This window comes from Rhea americana, unplaced genomic scaffold (genome assembly GCF_003343005.1).
Source record: "Rhea americana isolate MKP2758 unplaced genomic scaffold, rheAme1 scaffold_142, whole genome shotgun sequence".
NCBI lineage: Eukaryota > Metazoa > Chordata > Aves > Rheiformes > Rheidae > Rhea > Rhea americana.
In genome coordinates, this window is record NW_028185506.1 from 283,919 (window position 1) to 307,129 (window position 23,211).

The 23,211-nt window shown below is 39.8% G+C and overlaps 1 long non-coding RNA gene across 1 annotated transcript; it reads right to left on the reverse strand.

Moving 5' to 3' along the window:
- Nucleotides 1-245: 245 nt before the first annotated feature.
- Nucleotides 246-23,211, reverse strand: LOC146599259 (uncharacterized). Its single transcript, XR_014895051.1, has 3 exons — nt 21,666-23,211; nt 21,264-21,350; nt 246-2,519 (listed from the first exon to the last, which is right to left on the reverse strand). It is a non-coding gene; the product is annotated as an uncharacterized LOC146599259 (long non-coding RNA).

The window sequence follows — 23,211 nt, forward strand, 5'->3', positions numbered from 1 at the left end:
GAGGAGGAAGTGCATAGTTACCTTCACCTCTTCTTTGTGGCAGGCGTTCAGTGCAGTATTGCAGCAATGACCTCGGAAGAAGAAAAAATGCTCTCCTGCAGGTGGCTGTGAACTGTCTTAAGAAAGCTGTTGAGTTGCATTAATTTTATGTAAGATATTACATATAGACATAATTAAGTCCAGGAGTGCAACCAGCCTTTTGACAAAGGAAAAAATAAACACATCACACTTTAAAAAATGTTGGTTTTATTCATATGTCTGGCCTACTTAAAAGTGGACCACGGTAGTACAAACAACCACAAATATCAAGTTACATGGGTTCTCCAGAGTCTGGCCTGTGCAAAGTTCCATTTGAGTCAAGCGTGTATTATGGCATCACCAATAAGGACAATTACCACTGTTCAAAGCTCAGCTGAGTCCCATCTCCTTGGTTAACTAGTCTAAAATGCTCTTTTCCCATTACATGTGGGACTTTCTACAAAAACTCACATTCCTAAAGTTTTAATCCAGAATACAGCCTGAAGTTGTGCATTTTCAATGGTCTATGTACAAATCTGGTTTACCTCACACACTATATTTAAAAGGCTTTTGCTTTTCAAATGCAACAAATAAACAAACAAAAAGCTCTGTCATCCACAATTTCTCAGAAATGTCGGGCCAGACTTGTGGAAATCAACCTATCACTAATGAAGGAGTTGGAATTAGTTATATCATCACGTGATCTGGCCTGGAATTCCCAACTATTTTCCTTGAAATAATACATACAAGCAAAGTTTCACCTCAAGCAAAGCTTCACCTCAAAAACAAAGGGCTCTTGCAACTAACATCCCTGCTGTTTGTACTGGCACAAAGCACAGACTGGCCTGTGTCCTGTGTCTGAAGGGAACCCATAGACTGTTGCAGAATTTTCATGCCTATCTAAAGGCAGCCTGTGCTTAGATTGATTAGCTTTGAATACCATCCACCCTTACAAAAGGGGTCCATGGTTGCTCTGACTGCCCCATGTCAGCCATGGCCTTGCCACACAGATCAGGACACAGAAAGTTAAGAAGAGTCAGATCACAAGCGCATCAGACCCTCCTCAGCCAGCAGCCGTGGAGAAGTATTACAGCCCTAGACTCTTACAGGTGTCAAGAGTTATCACATTAAAGTAAGCTATCTTCTGCCTCTTTTCCCACACATATCAACAATGTTGATTGCTAGACAGGCTAAAATGTGGAGGGTGTTATTGATAAAGAGTCTTTGCAGAATAAGATGACCAGAATCCATCAGAGCTGGATTGATACCAGAGTTGAAGATACCAGTCATAATGCCCAGAATCCCCTTTACTCAGCTATTCCCCCTAGTCTCTTCCCTCCCACAATCAATATTCCCTTATCCATTCCCACTCACCTATGTGAAGAGCTGATAACATACTCAGTGTAGATCCACCTTTGGTCAATAATCTTTGCATGCACAGATGACTTTTGCCATTGCCAAGGAAGGGGATTCCAGGCCAGAGGATCAGTTCCTACTCCTCACTGTTCAGTAATAACTGAGTTTGCTATCAGATTCAGCACAAAATAGCACAGACTCATGGAGCTTGAGGAATGAAAAAGGTTTTTATCACAATGGGAGACGACTTTAGAGCATTTCCCATGAATAATGTATAAAATTATATTACACTTTCAGAACTATCTGGGTAACACGCCTTCTAAATCACACAAAAGGCAATGAATGGTGCTATTTCAGTGAAATTCTCTGCAGCTAGTGAAACTAGATTGTTATAGCCTTTAAAATAGGCAATGGGTTCACATGTTCAGAACAAGAATTGGCTATATATATATGCTAAAGCAACACACTTCACAGGGAAAAGAGAAATATCTCCAGTTTTGGCTCTTCTCTTAGATATTACAAATATTGAGGATGAATAGAATGTTTATTACTTGTACTCCTACCATTTATCTGAGTTATAACACAGTTTATAAAGCACAGTAATCTAGAGCACAGAGATAGGAAGATAGATGGACAGACTTTGGTCAATTGTTCAGCTCTTTAGAGAAAGTTATTTGCTCTTCTAAGGGCTGATGTTATGCATTTGCCAGGCCTGGATCTTCCACCTGAAAGATGGTTTAAAATAGGTGCCACTAATAACATCTTTTGGAAGCACCCTGTGTTCATTTGCAGCTTCCCATAGTACTCCAGGCTTGTCTGGATCTTTTTCTGAACAGCTCTAAATTGCTGCTGGAAACTATTTAGTTTGATTTTCTCAGACATTATATACATTTAAATCTTGTAAGGGATTCTCTCTCCATCCTCCTAATCCTTGTTCACATCTAGTTTGAGTTTCCTGGAACTAAGAGTGTTAGCCCATTTAAAAACAGCAGTAAGAAAACCACTAAGCAAGGAAAATAGTTTCCTGTCCATAACTGCTGCGTTCTCTGCACAGAGGGTAACTTCAACAACTCTACAACACAACAATGAAACAATGTCTTTTGCAGCATCCCAACATGACAGCCTTGAAGCATCCAGAGTCCAGCCTAGGGAGAAAAAAACAATGGTTAAAAAAATAACAAGAAAAATGTCTTATTTTGCATGGACCATAGATATGCCAACCTAAGAATTATTTTTTTAATGAGAATGTTTGAAAGGCATGGATTTGGGATATCTTCTTAATATAACCACAGGTGGATACACTGGAAAGTGCTAGCTTTCTTTTTTCATCTTGACACCTAATGGGATTAGGTTTGGGAGGATGGGGAAAGATCTTCCTTTAGAGCTGCTGAGAATTATACACACCTCTTCTTGTGAGACATGAATTACATATGTCTGAAAGCTACACAGTACTGTAGAATGCTTTTCAGTGTTGTGCAATTCGAAGGAAGAAGACTCAAATCTAACCACTACCATAGAGATTTACTATCTATCCATAGCCATTTTCYTGGTGTCTGAATTTAAGTCCTCTTAAGGTAGCTTTATTTTTAGCAAGGTGGCTTATAAGCCTCTTCCCTTGTCAAGATCAGGAAATTCTATCAGAGCACGAGAGATATTTATTTTTTTTTTTTTAATCAGAACTGAAACCATTTATTGAGGCAAAGAAAACAAAATGTGTTTGGCCTGCAAGGTCCTTTCTTCATTTACAGATTTTTCCATTGTTATACTTTGATGTAGTTGCTTCTACCTGCACAGACCCAGGTGCCCTGGTGACACAGGAAACCTAAAGGGCTATTCATAAGGTATTAAAGATTTATGCAGTCTTCCATAGTGAAAGAGAGAGAAAGGTAAGATAGAAAAGTTACTAGAATAAACAAGACATTTGAACCTTCCCAAGTTAGTCAAAGTTAATTACAATCTTAGAAGTCACATTAAAGTTTCTCATAAAGCAATACTCTGTTTGATTTCTTTCCACATGTCTATAGTGCAAAGCCTCAACGTGCTAGTCTAATGTGCATCTAAAAGTTAACTTACTGTGCTTTTCCTGATTCCTTGTTTTTCAAAAATTCAGAGTAACAGTAACTGGATACAAGTGATTTCCTGGGGTTTGACAAGTCAGAGACCTTATCAGACAGTTCAAAGGAAGAGACAGATATCTACATGAGCTGCAGTAAGTGAACCTACAACAAATCACTGTACTTTATTATGCAGGAAGCAATCACAGTGGAGTTTGTTGGTTTGATTCTTCCCTTAGCTTTATACTGATGTATATTATGTGGTTCTTCTTCAGTAGGGATACTCCACTGGAAAAATGTGGAAAATATGTCTATATATTTGATACCTATATCGAATAGGTACATTAATATCAAATCAAAATATAAAATCAAATAGGTGCAAATTAATAATCAAAAAAATACTTAGAAACTGTAAAATATACTTCATTATAACCCTCTAATCTACAAGAAAAAAGTGCGCTCTTCTAGGGATTCTATATTTATTTAGTAAGTCTCCTCAATGGTAAAGGAATTGCACTGACTGTATTGCATCGTTAAAGCATATAACATAACCTGCATATCCAAGTAACGATTATGCAAAATTTAAAATTGATAGCAACAGACATGGTTCCATTAATTAAAAGAAAATTTATCATAAACAGGTTTTTGAATTTATCATGAAACATTTTCCTGAGATATTCTCAAACCAAAAAGCTCAAATGTAACATTTCTTACCCACCTTTTATCAAATGCTCTCTATATAAAGCACTACGGCATTAGCAAATGTGTGAAAATAGCTCATAAAGTATAACTGATTACTGCATAGTCCTTTAACACCGAACATACTGTGAAAACCCCCAAAAGTATGACCACAGAAAATCAAAACAGTCATTTTAAGCCTTTCAAATAAGTAAGAGATTAACTGGTATAATACAGCAGTGAAGGACTGACATGAAATCAAGGGTCAGATGTAATGGCGTTTGAAAGCAACATCTAAAAAATTATTACTATCACTCCCACAGAGAATGCAAGGGAAAAAAAAATTGACTGTACAAGGATAATGACAACGGACCTAAGAGTCCTAAGAGTTCAATGTCTCTAAATCTGAAAAAAAAAGGGGGAAAAAAAGAAAGAAAGAAATTATCAAAAAGGAGCTGACATATGAGAAGCTAATTCCTGAAACGTAAGACACATGAAATATTAAAGTACTCCTTATCAGATACGGGTTGCTCTTTATTTAGTTATTGATTATTTATTTTTAAATGCAATTTTAATATAAAGTAGAAAACTAGACGAGAATTTCCAAAGTGGTCAGTGACACTGAATGTTCAGATTCACATTCTAAAGGGACTGAACTTCAGAAGGCAGAAAGCAGGTCTTGTAATGGGCATACAGAAACAAGAATTACCATGTCTGTGTCATTTCTGAAAAGGTGGCCTACAATTAAAATAAAAATGGTGATAATTTCTCAATTATGGCTAAACTATGTATCCAAGAGTCTATATCAGGTAAAGAATAATGATGTTCTGGATGTATATATAACCTTTTCTCATCAAGGAATTAAAAAGCAAGATCATCCCACACCATAACTCTAATGTTAGCTGATGTATTTTAAAACTAAATTGCATAATGTTATAGAGCTATACCTGTATTCAGAGTCGTAATGTTCAGGAAGGAGAAGAAAGAGAAATGTGGTTCCACATCAGAACTGGTCAGAACATGCTCATTGAAGATGAGTGTGGGCTGTTGGAAGAGCACATGTGGGTGTTGTGGAGGGAGGCAAATGGTTAATTTGAGGGAGCTATTTCTCTATCTGTTGTTACCGTTAATTTTAGGAATCTAATACTGACACCTTAGCTCGTAATGATTAGCTGCTAACTCCTTAGTTAAATTTTCTGAAAACAGTAACATAAAAAAAAACCTAGATCATGTTCTGGAATTGTATCCAAGCTGTACTGTGCATGTACTGTGCAATTATGTGACCACACTTCAGATGCTTCCTACATTTAGGTTTTGAAAGGATAAAATATTCCTTGGAGTTTAAAAAAACTGCAGCTTCCTGCCACCATGAAAGACCCTTGAATTCTTCTGACTGATGATGGAGGTCAGTCTCATTCAAACTGTATGTACAAGTAAGAGGGAGTTCTACACATATGAACAACTACTTGGAAGTTAAGTGGGAAGAATTTAATGCCTTGTGTTGTTCTGTCACAGCTGAAAGCCTTGACAATAGTAAAAACATTGAGAAGCTATTTTGAGTGAACGTAACTTTGCTGAAGAAAATCTTACTGGCTCCTGTTATGCTAAAGAGAGAGAATGTGACAGCCAACCTACTATACCATGCAAAGATAAGGGAAATGTAATTAAAAAAAAATCAGATTCAATATACTTACATTGCCCATTTCAAAACAGGACTGATCAATGAAACCTTCTGAAGCAAAAAAAGAACAATGCAATTGCAAAGTGATCAACTCTATTTCTAATGAGAGGATGAAGCTACAAAATCCTTCCAGTGTTTTGCTATAACAAAGGAAAACAAAGGCAACAGAAATGTATAATCAGTTGAGGTTACAGTTCAAGTGAAAAGATGCAGTATTGTCTCCAAGAGATTGGTAGCTTTTGCCTGACTGAATAAAAATAATCAGGTAACGTYCTCTTGCTCTATCTTCCTCCCTCCAGTTAAATTCTCAGTTTAACCCCAGGCAGCACTGACAGGATGTAACTCATACTTCTCTCCATGGGAGCCGTGTGGAATTCCCATAAGGAATCTCAACCTTCAAGCAAATGTTCTGCTTAATTCTGACATTAACAGTTACAATAACAGTGTTGGATTCAATGTCCTTTTATGAATTCCAAGATTATATTGATCTGCTCTGGAAAATAGTTCATGTAGCCAAGTCTCACTTCCATTCCCTTTTACATATCAAAATCCAATACAGGTAGCCAAAATGCTTGTCTTTGTCCATCAAACCCTGGAGACACTCAAAAGGCAGAATATACCAAATTCCTCTGCAGTTCTGTGGCAAATTATAGTGCCTCTCATACTGTCTTATGTTTCAGGCCTTCCCAGAACATAATAGTAATCTCTAGCTCACTATGTGTACTGCTTAAAACTTTCAGCAAGAAGCACAGCCCTGAATATGTCTGACAGGCCTATTTCATACCTGACTTGCTGGCCACTGCTATTGTCTTTCAATTCACACTAGAAGAAGAGTTGTGGAGGCCAGCTGCCGCCTTTTATAAAACATCACAGAGGTGAGAGCATTCATCCAGAACATTGGATGCCTTGACTCTGTCGTCTTCTATTGCAACTGCCTCCCAAGATAGCTACAAAACTCCAGGCATTAGCAATCTGGGCACAAGGAGCTCTCAGAGCTTACCTTTTCTTTGCAAAATGTTACAATTTCAGGATCCACTGGTAGGATGACTAAAATAAGTCAGATTCTCCAGGTTCGTGGCAGAAAAGCTCATTGTGAAAAGGAAAAAAAAGACTTGCCTGAGGGCTGCAAGAAAGTAAATGTTACTCTTATCTTCAAAAAAGGGCGAGAAGAAAGGCTACAGGCTAGTCAACCTCACCTTGATCCCTGGAAAGATGATGGAGCAACTCATCCTGGATACCATTTCCAAGCATCTGAAGGACAGAAAAGTGATCAGGAGCAGTAAGCATGGATTCACAAAGGGGAAATTGTGCTTAACCAATGCAATAGCCTTCTATGGTGGAATGACTGGTTGAGTAGATGAGAGCAGAGCAGTGGATGTGGTCAACCTTGACTTCAAGAAGGCTTTTGACACTGTCTCCCATAATATCCTCATAGACAAGATGATGCAGTATAGGCTAGATGAGCAGACAGTGAGGCAGACTGAAAACTGCCTGAATGGTAGAGCTCAGAGGGTGGTTATTAGTGGCACAAAGCCGAGTTGGAGGCCTATGGCTAGCCATGTCCCCCAGCAGTTAATACTGGGTCCAGGACTGTTCAACTTATTCAGCAATGACCTGGATGAAGGGACAAAGTGCACCCTCAAACCTGGGAATAGTGGCTGATATACCAGAAGGCTGTGCTGTCTTTCAGAGAGACCTTGACATGGCGCTCTGCTTCTATGGGGGATGCCTTTCTGTGCTGGATGGGCAAGACCTCTGGTTGTCCTTGCAATTTGCTAGAAATACACTGGTTGAAGACTGCTGGGTGCCTTTCTGGACAACAGAACAGAGAACTTTTGAGAAAATGATCACATTCCTTTTAAACATGCAGTTGCATGAACATATACCTTTCACTTCTGAGATGAATGGCATGTCAATGGTTAGTATCTAATAACAGTGATAATACTGCTAGATACTGCAGAAGTTTCAGAGCAATAGACAGAGAAATGACTTAGGTGGCTCAGAGTTCTGTCAGAGAAATATTGTTATTTCAGTAGTAGAGTTTGGAATACAACTTCACATTTCAGATTTACCTTTATTATCTTCTCCCTGAAATAAATCTGGTTTACCTATCAATATGTGTGATATGGATCTATCTGTACTTTTTTTCTGCAATGATCCATTAGCCATGCAGTCTTACACACGTTAATAACAGCACATTGGTTACAAGTCAGCATTCATTTCAATAATGATACATTAGCTGTTTTGTTGATTTTAGCTGGCTGACAGAGTGAGTCTGTTTGTCATTTTTGGCTAGTTCTTATTCTGTGAACAAATATAGAGAAAAAAATTAAAATTCAATTTTTATAGGAAAGAAAATGGGAGAAAATATCTGTCAAATATAGTTAAATAAGTACACATTCTGAATGAATATTGCCCATATGGCAATGCCATAATGTGGTAATGCCACATTATAAATGTGCATAAGTATCTAAAGGGAGGGTATAAAGAAGATGAGGCCAGACTCCTCTCAGTGGTGCCCAGTAATAGGACAAGTAGCAACAGGCACAAACTGAAACACAGGCAGTTCCATCTGAACATAAGGAAAAAACTCTTTACTGTGAGTGTGCCTGAGCACGGGCACAGGTTGCCCAGAGAGGCTGCAGAGTCTCTGTCCTTGGAGATATTCAACAGCTATCTGGACAGGGTCTTGTGCAATGTGTTGTAGGTGACTCTGCCTGAGCAGGAGGATTGGACAAGGTGATTTCCAAAGCTCCCTTCCAACCTCAACCATTCCGTGATTCTATCATCCTGTGACAGAAAAGTGGCAAAGAGTGGGAGGTCGCATTCCCTGCTCCAAGGACTGCTCCAGAGTTATATGCTCTTCTGCATTATTAATCATTTTTCCCATGAAACTCCAGGAGGTAACAGAACATCCTTCTGCACAACTAAACCAACTGGTTCTGTCATGTGGCTTAGAAGTATGGATCCTCTTCTCTGCATGAAAAGAAGCTACCCTCTCTCTCTCATCTTGAATGAGTTTGTCCCTGCTCTGTTTGGAAAAAAGGGCTATGTTTCTGTCATTCGCCTTATCAGTCCTTCATGGAAGACATACTTCTGCACAGCTAGAGTAAAAAGCTTAGCAAAAACTGTGCCTCACATACCTCAGCATTGACTGCTCTAGAAACCTCTCCAACAGCAAAGGAAACTGCTTAAAGAAACATAAATGCCAATGCAGACAGCTGTACTCATGCAAATAGAGCCTACATAACCAAATTCACCTCTGCCACAAGCTCCCTACAACCCTTCTAAATGTGTATCACATATTGAAGAGTTTTCTGCTAAATACCTCCATGGCCCACAGGATGGCACTGTGCCACCCCATAAACTAGTAACAGAGTATTGGTGGAATTTCCCTACTGCAACAGTCAGTATAAGATAAACTTTGTTGTATCACAGATTTTCCTCTGAATTTCCAGGTTTTACAAAATTCAGCTTTATTCTACAAATTCTTCCATAGAGACCCACCTGCCGAGCATTCATATTCAGAAAAGTCACCAGCTGCTCTCTGTGGGCATTTTTGTGTATAAATAATAGTACGCTTTACCCTAAAAGGGTTAATTAGCCTAGCAGCACCTCAGCAGCCTGCAGAATAACTATTTCTTTTTGCTGCTGAGAAATTGTTTTTGGGAGGCCTGAAACTACTTTATAGTTATTCCTTCCAACATACTTCGTATGTCCAAAGTAATGTACAAAACCAAATTTAGTTAATAGTCTTGCTAATTACCACATCATTTTCATTCTATTTAAGATCACTACAAAAATTTGGGGTACATATAGCCTACAACTATCAAGCCTGGGTTGAAGAGGGCTCTAGGCTTCACATGAACATGCATAGACACACCAGGCATACCTACTTCAGCTCAGCTAAAGCAGCTGACATGCATGTGACACGATCCACTCCCATTTACAGTTCAAAGGTGGAGCTAACACAGAGATATTTAAATTTGGACTGTTCGCTAGATTTCAAAACCTTTTCAAATGTTTGAAGATCCAGGGATGTGGGGCTGAGATTTCTCCCCTAACTCACAAAACACTCCTTAAAGAAAATATTCCCAGAGCATTGCAGAGTCAATGACATTTAAACTAAAATTCAACAAGATACACCTATCTCCACTACAATCTTTAAAAATGATCATTTGAATCAATTCTTGTAGCTTAAAGAAGCAGAGAAGATGAAGTATCTTGAGTTTTACTTGGATTAGCAATTTGAGTCTAATCTTCCTTAAAAGCTTTAACTTCAATTGCTAGCCTCTATTAAAGTTGTATTTGTTTTATCTTCATTGCAGTTTTAATTGCTTTTTTGCAGTATGACTATGCCCAGGGAACCATCACACAAAAACACAATAAAATAGTAGAACTAGCTTTATGGCAAAGGCAGAGACAAGAGCTGCTAAGGGCAATAGACTACTGGGGACAGCAAAATAGCCATGGTCCTGCTGTCTGCTTTGCTTTTTTTCCTGGGAAGCCAGGCTGTGGCTGCTAACGAGAAAGACGGAAAGGAACATGGAGAAGAGGAAACAGTTGCCATATTAGTGGCAGCAGTGGTACCAGTCTCTGCTCTTTATTTCTCCTCTCTTCCTAAGCAACAGCAAGCAAGGCTCTCCACGCCAAGGCCCCCTGGCTTGGCTCTCCTTTCTTTCTCACTTTTTCTCCCAAAGGCTTAACTCTGGTCCCATATACGCAGCAATATTTAATTTTCTCTCTACAGGCTGGCACAATAAAATATTAATACACTGAAAACAACCACATTAATTCATAGGAAAGCTGTCATGCCTTGATGAAGTCATGGAATTAAAAGAAAGCACCTGTAACGAAGGCATTGCTGTTACAGACTCCATCTGTGGAGATGTGGAAATTAGAATGCTATAGGCTCTAAAAGCCATACACTCAAGGGATGTCAGAGCACCATTCACTTGGAGATGAGGAATGTGATCAAAAAGAACAATAAATATTAAGATAAATAGCAAGTTTATTTAGAGCTCACATCCCCGAAGTGGGTGATTTTGGATCAAAGGTACCTTTTCTCCTGTTGCTCTTTCAATGTCAAGTAATAACCTTGCTCAGAGCAAGAGGTGGGATTTCTCAAACATGTTTGATGCTGCTCTGACTCTGTCTCACTAACGTCAGTGGAAATATTCCCATTGAACAGAGTGGCAGTGATAGAGTTAGGCTTTAACTCTTTCTTTTTTAACCTCATATTTCACAAATCCACACCAAACTCCTGGGGGTGAGATGTATGGTGAATGTATTTTCATCATGTCTGATTGGTTAACTTATCTATGCTCTCACCATAGCTGCCTCACAATCCTGTAGCCAGATTTATGAATACTGATGAGAAGCATGGAAAAGGGTATGCTGGTGCAGGGAAATACCAGCTAAGGAAATGAGAATGCCCCTTAGAGAAGTTGCAAACATGCAAAATCAGAAACAGGCCTATAGAGAGATCAACTGATCACCCCATGGTAACCAGTTGCCAGAGCAGCAAACCTAAGTCCTGCCTCCCAGCCTCACACTTCTCTTCTTGTGATTTACTACAGCAAAAAGGTATTTTGAATTATCTGGAGAAAAATGAACTTACACATCCATTGTTCCTATAGATCCTTTTTAGTGATAAACAACCAAGTGCATGCTGAGGAGAGAAAGAAATTATTTCTATTCTAAAGTTGGGAAAACTGAGGAATAAAAAAAACAAATAGAAATTAGTGGTCAGACCCATAATATCTCACAGAATACACTTGTGATCCTCCATCTACCCACAGACAGGCTGATATCGCCTGACAGTGCACATTCAAACACATGCTAAAGAGAACTTAAGTTATGCTTCAGAACACAAGATTTCAAGACAGCAAGTCTCATTTCCCTACTGTTTGTAAAACTGATCAGTTGAAAAACTAGAGATTTTAAAAACAGCATTGTACCACCCTGTGGAGCTGGCATCAGAAAAAACACACTGTTGTACAAATACCACCTGAGAACCTGGCTCCACTTGCCTGGAACCAATTGTCTGCTCTCGATGGATCACAATGGGCACAAAAAGATCTGCCACTGGCTCACACCAAAAATACCTTGTGATCATATTTCAATCTAAGAGAGTACCAAAAAAAAAAAAAAAAGAAAAGAAAAAAAAAGAAAAAAGAAAGAAATTGCTTAAATTTACTTCTTCTGGACTACCTGTGAAGAGTTAATCTCATTTTCTTGTCTCCATGGTGTCAACTGGCTTTCAATTTACCTTGCAATAAGTCAGCTCTGGTCTTTGCTTGAAATATTTTGCAGGATTTGAATCATACAAGAGCCTCCAAAGGAACAGAAAATCATGAATAAGGACAGCTGGCTTGAATATTTTGTACTGGAGCCTGAAAAACAGAAATCAGATCAGCATGGCCAAAGCACTGGCCCATCGCCAACATCAAGCTTGCTAGCAGCAGCACTGGCTAGCATTTGGATACTCCACGGGTCTCCTGCACAAGGCCAAATGTTTCTCCGTGTTTGTTTGATCTTCTCTGTTCCTATGTTAATTATTACTGTTAAAACAGTAATAAACACAGTACGTTAGGGAGTAGGGTTCTTCAGCTGTGCCTTACATTATAAAGGTATAAGATAAGAGCTGGATGGAGCTTACTTAAAAAGATCTTACTGTCTAGATGGTTTGGGGAAAAGGAGCAACTAAATGGGGTAGTACTGTCCCACTTTATACCTGTGAAACTGAAAAATGTGGGACTTCCAAGAGCCATGTGATAGAGCTGGGAACTATATCCATGGCTCAAAGACAAGTATTTAACAACAAGACTTTCATCCTTAAGTGGTCTCTTACCTTAATGAAACACCTTACACTAAATCTACTGATGCAACTTCCTAAAGAGCAAAAATGCCAGGTGTGAGGGTATTTTTCTGCTGCTTGGGGTATATGAGTGGGGGAAGTAGAATAGAGAGAAAAACTGCATTAGTCTCCAAAACCCACCTCATCTACATCACAGCTGCAGCTGGATTGATCAACATAATCAGGCATCTTCCATGGAAATGTTGATTAATGGTTACTATGCAAAGAAAGTTCACTATTCATCTTCTCTGAAATCCACTTATCTAAGTGTCATTGAGAGTGCAGAAACCTGTCCAGATTTTTTTCTAAAGAATCAAAGAGAAAACTTAAAGGGTAAATAATAAGGCAAGTATAAGCACTCTGCAGACAGCACCTTCTGCTAATGTCATTCTTCCTCCCACTGCAGCCAAAAGAATTACCAGGATTGTATTCTGTTTTCTCTGGACTTTGTTTGCTTGTTTGTTTATGTTTTTCTTTTTTCCTATGGCATAACATGCCTAAAAAAAATCTAAAAGATTACTTGCTGAGTGGAAGCAGGGAGAGCTCAGAACTCATAAGAATGATATGTTCCACTAAACCATACTGTGATGCAAAAACAGTCTGGGCCCATTAAACACCTGTGCTTTTAACTGTGCTTTTCTTATAGTTGCAGAAAAGAACAGTTGGCTTGTCTCAGCAACAGCCACAGCACTGGAACATCCCTTTTGTCACTATGAATACACATTCCAGTATACATGTCATTTTGGCCCATCATTTTGTTTGGTTTGGAGCATCTGCATATCATCTAATTGAATGGAAAGAAGTACTGGAGCTAACACTGGAGCCACACTGCTCCAATGACTGCCACTATACCTGTTTGGAAAAAAAGATTTAAAAAAAAAGAAGTCCTAAATCAAGGATAATTTCAATAAAAGCCCAACAAATAAAAACTCATTATATCTTTCATTATAGGTCAAAGTAAAAACATCATAAATTCAACATTTTCCATTTTATCTTGTTTTACACATATTTCCTTAAAAATCATTTTTAAAAAATAAAAAATCAAAACATTACAAAAACAATGATATATGTTAAAGACTTCTCCAAATATTAGTTCTAAAAAGAATACCAAAATGAATCAAACTAAGTTGTCTCTGCAAACATTGCTGATTTTGAAGAAGATGCATACTTTGATGGAAATATGTACTACAGAAATGTTGCCAGTCCACTGTAGAAAACTCTAATAGATGATGAGATAACAGATTAATGGCAGAGCAGTAGTGAATAACCTCCACAGTGTGATTGAAAGTCACTGTGCCATCTCCAAGGTCAGACTACAAAAATCTATTCCTTTGTGTTATCATCCATAAGCATGAAAATCCATAGTTCCTCTTAGGAAGAATATACTTGACAATACTATCTCTGATGCATTAAAATTGCAGCATAACTCATACCTTGAGAAACATATGTGAGATATGTGAGATTAGTTAAAGAAAAAGACTGATAAAGTAGCTTTGGTCATCCATAACCACACCCGAAAAGGATCTGGTAGGTAAATATGTACTGACAATAAAGTGGGAATTAAATGCAGATTATCCTGCCATCACTGATAGGGAAGCTTTTTCATGGAACTCCTTAAAAATATAACCCTGTTGATGAGAATACAGCTGTCGACTGAGGAATGTTTACAACAGAAGTCATGATGGAAAGGGCAAATGAGTAAGACATTGGTCCCAAATTCAGAGCACGCCAAAGAAGAGTATGGGTAAATACTCTTTACCAGGATGCATAAATAAATCAGGCTTGCATAAAGAATTACCATAAATGCATCACCCATGCCTCCTACATATCCTCATGAATCAACATCATATCTCCGCAGTATTTGCTCCTGTGCTCTCTACCTGTACTCCCTTGCAAATTCAACACCTGCTTGCTAGAAGACATGGCTGCAAGGGTCAAGCAGACAAAGATTTCTATAGCACCAAACTGAGAGTCATGGGTTTTGCTCATTTTAACTTCTGCTTTTCCACCACTCTCCATAGCTCTTCAAGCTTCATTCTTTCCCTACTGTAAAATTGGAACATAAAAATGCTCCCTCACCATTGAAAAGTTACTTGAGCTCCGAAAAGCTGCATACAATGTCAGCCATACAAGCAGTTTGACCAGCTTTTTGCTCTCTTTTTGCATAGTACTGACTGATTTAGGACCTTGACCATCAATATGTTGCTTTCCAAAAGACTGGGCCTCCTATGCATCCGCAATGCAACAACAGTAAATTAAGTAGCACATAAATATTTAATGAAGGTGTCAGTTTCCATCAATGTCAAAGTGAGGCTAGCGCAGAAACAGAAACACCCAGTTCATGGTAGAAAAAGCATTTTGTTAGCTGCCTCCATAACAGTTACAGCATAATTCCTTTTTAAGTTTGCTTATTGCCCTGACTCAAGAAATTATGCCTATTTTAGAAAACATTAGGGACAAGATCTTAAGACAACACATATCTGGATTTATGTGCACCATCCTGCTAATGTCATTAGTCAAGTTCAAATGGTGTTCACATTCTCCTGCTTTCATAACATGCAAGGTTATTGGTAAGTTTTTGTTTCGATTTTTCTTTTTTATTTTGATTTCTTATTTTTTTTGGTTTTTTTCCTGGTTTTGATATCTTATCAATGTCTGTAAGTATCTGAAGGGAAGGTGTCAAGGAGATGGGGACAAACTCTTTTCAGCTGTCCCATGCGAAAGGACAAGAGGCAACGGGCACAGACTGAACCACAAGAAGTTCTGCCTGAATATGAGGAGGAATTTCTTTACTGTGAGAGTGACAGAGCACTGGAACAGGTTGCTCAGAGAGGTTGTAGAATCTCCTTCTCTGGAGATATCCAAAACCCACCTGGATGCAATCCTGTCTAACACGCTGTAGGTGACCCTGCTTGAGCAGGGGGGTTGAACCAGATGACCTCCAGAGGTCCCTTCCAATCTTACCCATTCTGTGATTCTGTGGTTTTGATTTTTTTCTTTTTTCCCTACGGAAGAAAAAATAAGGATCTATTTGAAAGTTTAAAAAGAGAATACGCTGGCCAAAACACAGAAACAAATCACGAGATGATAATGATTTCATAATGTAAGTGAACAAAGAGCAGCAATAAGCTAGAAGGCTCAAGGACAAAATATAAGGACTAGATTCTTCTTGGTGCTTCTATGGTGCACACAGCTGGTTGGATGGGTGAAGAAGCTTCCACCTTGGTCAATCTCTGAACTAGTTTCTGAGCTCAAAGGGATACTTCGTCACTTGTCTACAGGATGAAATGAAGTTAAAGAGGCGAGAGAAGAAACAGATGGTAACAGCTTTACTCTCTTTCTGCCAGAACAGCACCTAGAATAGGAAATTATTCTCCTAACCTCTTCAGGCCATATTGACCATCATTATCACCTGCTATGATCTTCAGTTCACAAACTGTTGTTGAAGATTATTCACCACTGCTGGTTGCTGCATCCAAACTAGAAATCCTGTTGAGTTGCAGCAGAACTGCCTTAAGGCTTTTCTCAAAAACAAGCAAAATTCACTATTCCAGTGACTTCAAAGAGCTCACTAGCGAAGGGGCAGGTCCTGGGGAAGGAGAGCAGATATTCTAGGTTGAGGGAAAAAGCAATAGACAGAGATAGGTGGGTTTTAGAGGGCAATAGATAAGAAATATTACACAGAATCACAGAATGGTTGAGGTTGGAAGGGACCTCTCGAGATCATTCAGTCCAACACCCCTGCTCAAGCAGGGTTACCTAGAACACATTGCACAGGATCACGTCCAGGCAGGTTTTGAAGATCTCCAGAGAAAGATAATCCATAACCTCTCTGGGCAACCTGGTCCAGTGCTCTATCATTCTCACAGTAAAGAAATTCTTCCTCATATTCAGGGGGAACTTCCTATGGTTCAGTTTGCGTCTGTTGCATGGCACTACTGAAAAGAGTTCGGCCCCATCTTCTAGACACCCTCCCTTCAGGTACTTGAAAAAAATGATAAGATACCCTCTCTCAGTCTTCTCTTCCCCAAGCAAAGCAGGCCCAGCTCTTGCAACTGTTCCTCACAGGGCAGATGCTCCAGCCCTCGGATCATCCTCATAGCCCTATGTTGGACTCTCTCCAGGAGCTCCATGTCTCTCTTGTTCTGGGAAGCCCAGAACTGGATAGAGTACTCCAGATGAGGCCTCAGCAGGGCTGAGTAGAGGGGCAGGATCACCTCCCTTGACCTCCCTGCAACAGTCTTCCCAATGCACCCCACGAGACCATTGGCCTTCCTGGCCACAACGGCACATTGCTGGCTCATAGTCAACTTGTCATCCACCAGCACTCCCAGGTCCTTCTCTGCAGAGCTGCTCTCCAGAAGGTCAGCCCCCAGCTTGTATTGGTGCTTAGGGTTATTCCTTCCTAAGAGCAGGACCTTGCACTTGCCCTTGTTGAACTTCATGAGATTGCTCTCTGCCCAACTCTACAGCCTGTCTAGGACTCTCTGAATGGCAGCACAGCCCTCAGGTGGATCAGCCACTCTTCCCACCTTGGCATTGTCAGCAAACTGGCTGAGGAGGCACTCTGTCCCTTCATCCACACCACTGATGAAAAAGTTGTACAAGATTGGACCCGGTACTGATCTCTGGGGGACTCCACTAACCACAGGCCTCCAACTAGATTCCACACCACTTATGATGACCCTCTGAGCTCTGCCATTCAGCCAGTTCTCAGTCCACCCCACAGTATGCTCATCTAGCCTGTACTTCCTGAGCTTATGTAGGAGGATGTTATGGGAGACAGTGTCAAAAGCCTTGCTCAAGTCAAGGTACACAATGTCCACTGCTCTCCCCTCATCTACCCAGGCAGTCATTCCATCACAGAAGGCTATCAGGTTGGTTAAGCAGGATTTCCCCTTGGTGAGTCCATGCTGATTACTCCTGATCACCTTCTTTTCCTCCACATGCCTGGAGATGACATCCAGGAGGAGCTGTTCCATCACTTTTCCAGGGATGGAGGTGAGGCTGACTGGCCTGGAGTTGCCTGGGTCCTCCTTCTTGGCCTTCTTGAAGACTGGGGTGACACTGGCTTTCTTCCAGTCCTCAGACACCTCTCCTGTTCTCCGTGACCTTTCCAAGATGATGGAGAGTGGCCTAGCAATAACATTCACCAGCTCCCTTAGCACTTGTGGATGCATCCCATCAGGACCTGTGGATTTGCGGGTGTCAAGTTTGCCCAAAAGATCTCTAACCTGATGCTCCTCAACCAATGGAAATTCTTCTTTTCTCCGGACTTTTTCTCTTGTCTCCAGACTCTGGGATTCCTGCAGGCTGCTCTTAGCAGCAAAGACTGAAGCAAAAAAAGGCATTCAGAAACTCTGCTTTCTCTGGATCCTTTGTACCAGGACCCCCACCCCGTTCAGCTCTAGGCCCACATTTTCCCTAGTCTTCCTCTTGCTAGTGACGTATTTGAAGAAGTCCTTCTTGTTATCCTTGATATCTCTTGCCAGATTTAATTCCAACTGGACCTTAGCCTTCCTCGTCACATCCCTGCATACTCTAACAACATTCTTATATTTCTCCCAAGTGGCCTGTCCCCTCTTCTACATTCTGTGCACTTTCTTCTTTTCTTTGAATTTAAGTTATTTAAGGTATGGATACTCTCTCTGCCTCCACACTAACTACCAGAACAATTGAGATTCATCTGGTAACCCCTGCCCCATCCTACCCCCCTCTTAGGACCCCTTTCTCTTCCCTCAATCACATGGAGACTGAAAGTGCTCCTTCTGAGACTTTCAAGGATTGCATCTGCAACTTTTATAGCTGCATGACTTCAGTGGCTCAGGATGTGACGCTTGCACTCTGGCTGATCTTAGTACTACCAGTCTTTCTTGTTGTCCGTCTTCCCCAAGTGACAAGCTTGCCAAATTTCCTACAATAACCTTAACCTTTTTTAACTGTTTAATATCATCTCATTTTTTAAGTCCAGTGTTCAAACTCATCCAGTTCTGTGTCTTAATCTACAGCCTTTGATGATGATGCTTGGGTCGCATCATTGGTACGTTTTGTAAGTTCAGCTGTACTAATAGTATTTTAAACAAATCCAGAATTAATCCTTAAGGAACACCCTTAAGAATCTCTCTCTAGTTTCACACTGCTTATTTCAACTGCACTTAGTGGTGTTGTTCTTTCTTCTGCTCTTTATTGACTCTATATGAATGAATGCTTGTGCTTTAGGAATGCAAAACCCACACTGATCATGATTATGTGTTTCCCAAAGTTTTAAACTACTCTGTAATATTCAATGTGACTCTACAGTTCTTCTGTTAATGCTCATCTGTCCCATTTCAACTAGTATTTTTCCACACAGCATTCTAAAGGCTTTTATATTAAGCTTTTTTGTCTAGTTTCAGGGAAGATGTTATTTAAATTAGCAGAGTCAGAGCAGGAAAGAAGTGGACCAGGATGTTTAATCTTGGTATTCCCTGAAAATGGAGACTCTAGAGCCAGGATCTTTAGCCAGCTTTCAGGACTACAAAAATTTTCAAAGATAGCGATAACAACCAAAACTGTAGGTGAGGTAGAGTTTGTCTCCATGGCTATCTCTGCTACCATTCTATTATTTCAAGACTTCCAATCATATTTCCTTTGCTTAAAAACCTTCTTCTTCTTGGAAATAATACCAAAGCAAGAGAAAGTTTGTGGAAATCAGAATGGGAAAGAGGTCAAGAATCTAGGCCTGGTGTCTGCTCTATTCTACAACAGAAAAGAGCAGGTAATCTGATGACCCCATACACTCCACCCAGCCTGAATTCTGCTCCAGTCAGGTCCATGCCTGTGATGTTAAGGACACAAGACAGCTGAACATGACTCAGCCAACAGGTGCTCACTTTCTCCTTACAGTATAGTGATGGTACACCTTCCTGAGAGCACCATAGCACATAAGCACACAAAAAGATTGTGATCCAATTCTGCTTTCACCAGGGATAAACTTGGAATCACTTCACTGACGTTTGTAGTTATTCCAGAATTACACCAATGTAAAGGAGGGCAGCATCTGCTTCCCGAAAATGGATGCCATCAAGCTAATTGAAAACAACAGATGCATCAACAAGCAAGAGGAGACAGTAATGTTCCAGTTTTCTTGCAAAATGTCCTTTCATTTTGCTCCAGAGAATATAAGAGAATAAACCAATCTGTACTCTAAAAGCTAAATATTTTGTTGGTGTAAAATGGCATACAATCTTTTAAGAGAGGGGACCTGTACACCTCAAGAGATCTATTCTAGGTAACTGCATTTACAGCCCTCTTCACATATACAATGAGTCTACAGTGACTTTGGGCTTGATTCTTCTTTCACACTAGAAGCAACAACATTCATACCCTTGAGGATACATTTTTCTAACCTCAGGCAAAGATCAGAATCTGGACTCCAGTTTTCTTTAAATATGCAATAGCTATAATACCAGTTAAGTACTTTGTGATTTATAGAACTTTTGATTAATGGTCCTCCAAAACTTTATACCCCTGAGTAAATACCTTTCCCCTGAGTAAATACCTTTATACTCATTTAGTGAAAGTAAAGCCAAAGAAGGAATTGCTCAGCTTTCACTGATTCTTCGTGCTAAGATAAAGATTTCCCATGAGTCTTATCTTCTAATGAGTAAGCAATACAGCATCAGTGTTCAGGGTGACCACGGAAATTACTGAGCAAACACTTTCCTCAAAATTTTCCTCCTGCAAGTCTTTTCCTTTCTTTCACTAAGAAAAAGATGTATACTGAAAAGTTTAATCTATTGCTTCAGCCCCTTTAAATCTATATGAGAGACAACATGGAATTTTCCTGCAATGAATGTTTATCAATGAACGCTTGTACTTCAGGAATGCAAAACCCACACTGATCATGGTTATGTGTTTCCTAAAGCTAAAAAACACCCTACAATATTCAAGCCCTTGTGCCAGACAACAAGCCTCAGGTAGACTTCCCTAGAACAAGTGAAAACACAGCCAGCCGAGCAAGGTGTACATCACTGACATGCATACTAACAATATAAGTTACCCTGTTACTGCAGTCCCTGTCTGCTTTCCCTCACCAGTATTTTTCTGGTTTTATCTCCCTGACCAGGGCTTGCCTTATCTGGGACCTGATCCTTCACATCACTGATCTCCTTCTTGCAGTTAGCAAGCAATTTCATCAATAACTGTCTTATGCTAAGGACACTCAGAATTCACTGACAACTCTTCATTTTATAAGAGAATTAAGTCTTTACAACTTGCAAACACCTGCTCCCCTCTTTAACTATATAGCAGATGACTGCAAGTCAGATATTCCACTATGTGCCTGCTAGTGAGTAAGGATACAGGCATCTTCAAAACAAAGTTTCTCTGGAGGGCCAGCTCCACAGAGTTCAGATGAGCTCAGACTGTGATCTCAGTCGTAACAGTGTAAAGAGAGATTTCAATACTTACATGGCTGCAGTTGAGGGCAGAATCTCATTTAGTCTTCTCTACAAATTCTCTTTAGTCTCCTCTGTGAATTGGTCTGCCCATTACCAGGACTGCATAAAGATGCTGATGCTCTTATTCTTGCCAATATAAACCTAAACAGAAACCTAACTCTATTCAGTAGACTTACTTGGATTCAGCTCAGATGATAGCTTTTGGGAAAGCTGTGGTTAACTCTTGCTGTAATCTGCAAATCTTTCCCTGATGTAAACAGGATCTGAAGAGAAGAACAAACAAAAATAAGCATTCTAACAAACAGCACATACGTTTTGACTTGATGTGTATGACTGAAGTTGGGCGCCAGTATAAACCAAAGTGGCTTTACTAAACGGAGTTTTGGTAATTTATATCCTCCCCAGCAGATGGGGAGGATCTGGCCCATATTGCATTTCTGTAGTTTATAATTATCTTTCTCTCCTTCTTCACCTAGAACCACATTCTCCCTCCAGGCTGCAAATCTTAATTAGGAAATTTCCTATTAATTGCAAGAAATCATTAGTTGTTAGCTTCACAGATGAAAAAGAAACCTTACCTACTTCTGCTACAACAGCAGATACTGGAGCTGTTTGTTCCTTTGCTTTGAGGAATGATGCTGCTCTTTCCACCACAGTATGGAAGACACTCAAATCCTTATCCTGCCTCTTGCTGCCCTGAATTTCCTTTATACTCACTCTTCTTTATCTCCACAGGGGTATTTGTACACTGAATGGATGGGCCTTGCAGAGAACATTAAGTCCAGTCACCTTCATCTCCACAGCTGACATAACAGTGAATCTTTATTCATGGAAGCTGGAGCAAAAGGAGTAGAGCCAAAACAGAAAATTGCTCAAAAATCCCAAATTTAAAAATTTTCCACACAGGAACAGACTAGAAATTTCATAGGAACCAACAGTAATGTATACTTTGAAGGACCACAAAAAACCTCTTCATGCCTTTCACACTTACAATCTCCTATGTGGGTGATGAGCTGTGGATAAAAAAGTTGTCCTCAATAAAATTCTTCTCTTCCTTCCTTCCCCACCTCCAGCAAGATGGTTTCTGCCCTGCCCTGATTTGGTGCATAATCTCCTGTGGGGAAATGATTGATTTAGGGAACTGATGGTCACAGAACAACAGCAAAGGGTACAGGAAACAACCCTCTTTCACAGCAAGTCTTTATTTCCTAACAAGATTATTGAAAGAGGAGTTTCTGTGTTTTCTTTGTTGTTGTTTGGTTTTTTTATGAGATGCTTTAGCTCATGTTCCTTGTCACTGGGTACCCAGATGACTCCAAATCTGGAGGCCTGGTGTCCCCCCAACTCCTTGACTGTGAGGGCTCAGAAGTCCTTTACACACTCTCCACCTTTCTTTGTGCAAAGATACACAAATAGAAGTCCTTTCCTATCTTCTCATTTGCATGTCTGTTTTCCAGTGTTGGTAATAGTCTGTCAGTTTTGAGCTGGACAGAGCAGTTGTACACGATATAAGGCGATGGGATCTTCTTCAGTAAGCAAAGAAAACAGCTATAAAGATGGGGTACTCAGATCTGAGCACTGAAAATATTCAGTGAGTGCTTTTGCTTTTAGCCAAAGTCACAAGGTACAGAGAAACAGTCTGGGAGGTTGTTATGGAAACAAGTTCCAAGAGATGCCTGCTTTGCTTCACAAAGATTTGTTCTGCCTTAAGAAGGAAATAACTTGAAAGATAGACAGTTCTGTATTTCAAACATCCAGAAGTGAGTTCTATGGGCTGACAATCTGAGGTGAGATTTTGGAAAGCACCTATGTGATTTGGTGACACCATCTCTATATAAAGTCAATGACATATGTGCTCTTAGATCACCTCAGCCATAAAAAAAAAAAAAAAAAAAAAAGTCTCCGTAATAAAAATGCCAAATTCTAGAAATGCAGTATCCCCAGTATTATTGAAGCCAATGGAACTTCACTCTACTTCTTCTCAGGAAATTTTTAGAGAGGGATCTACATGTCTAAATGGAAGCCCCTAGGTTAGGTTAGCACTTCTGGGCTTCTGTTTGCTTTTTGTATTTCTCTTAGCTCTAACACAGAATACCCAAGGAACAAACTTTATTCCCGTTTTAT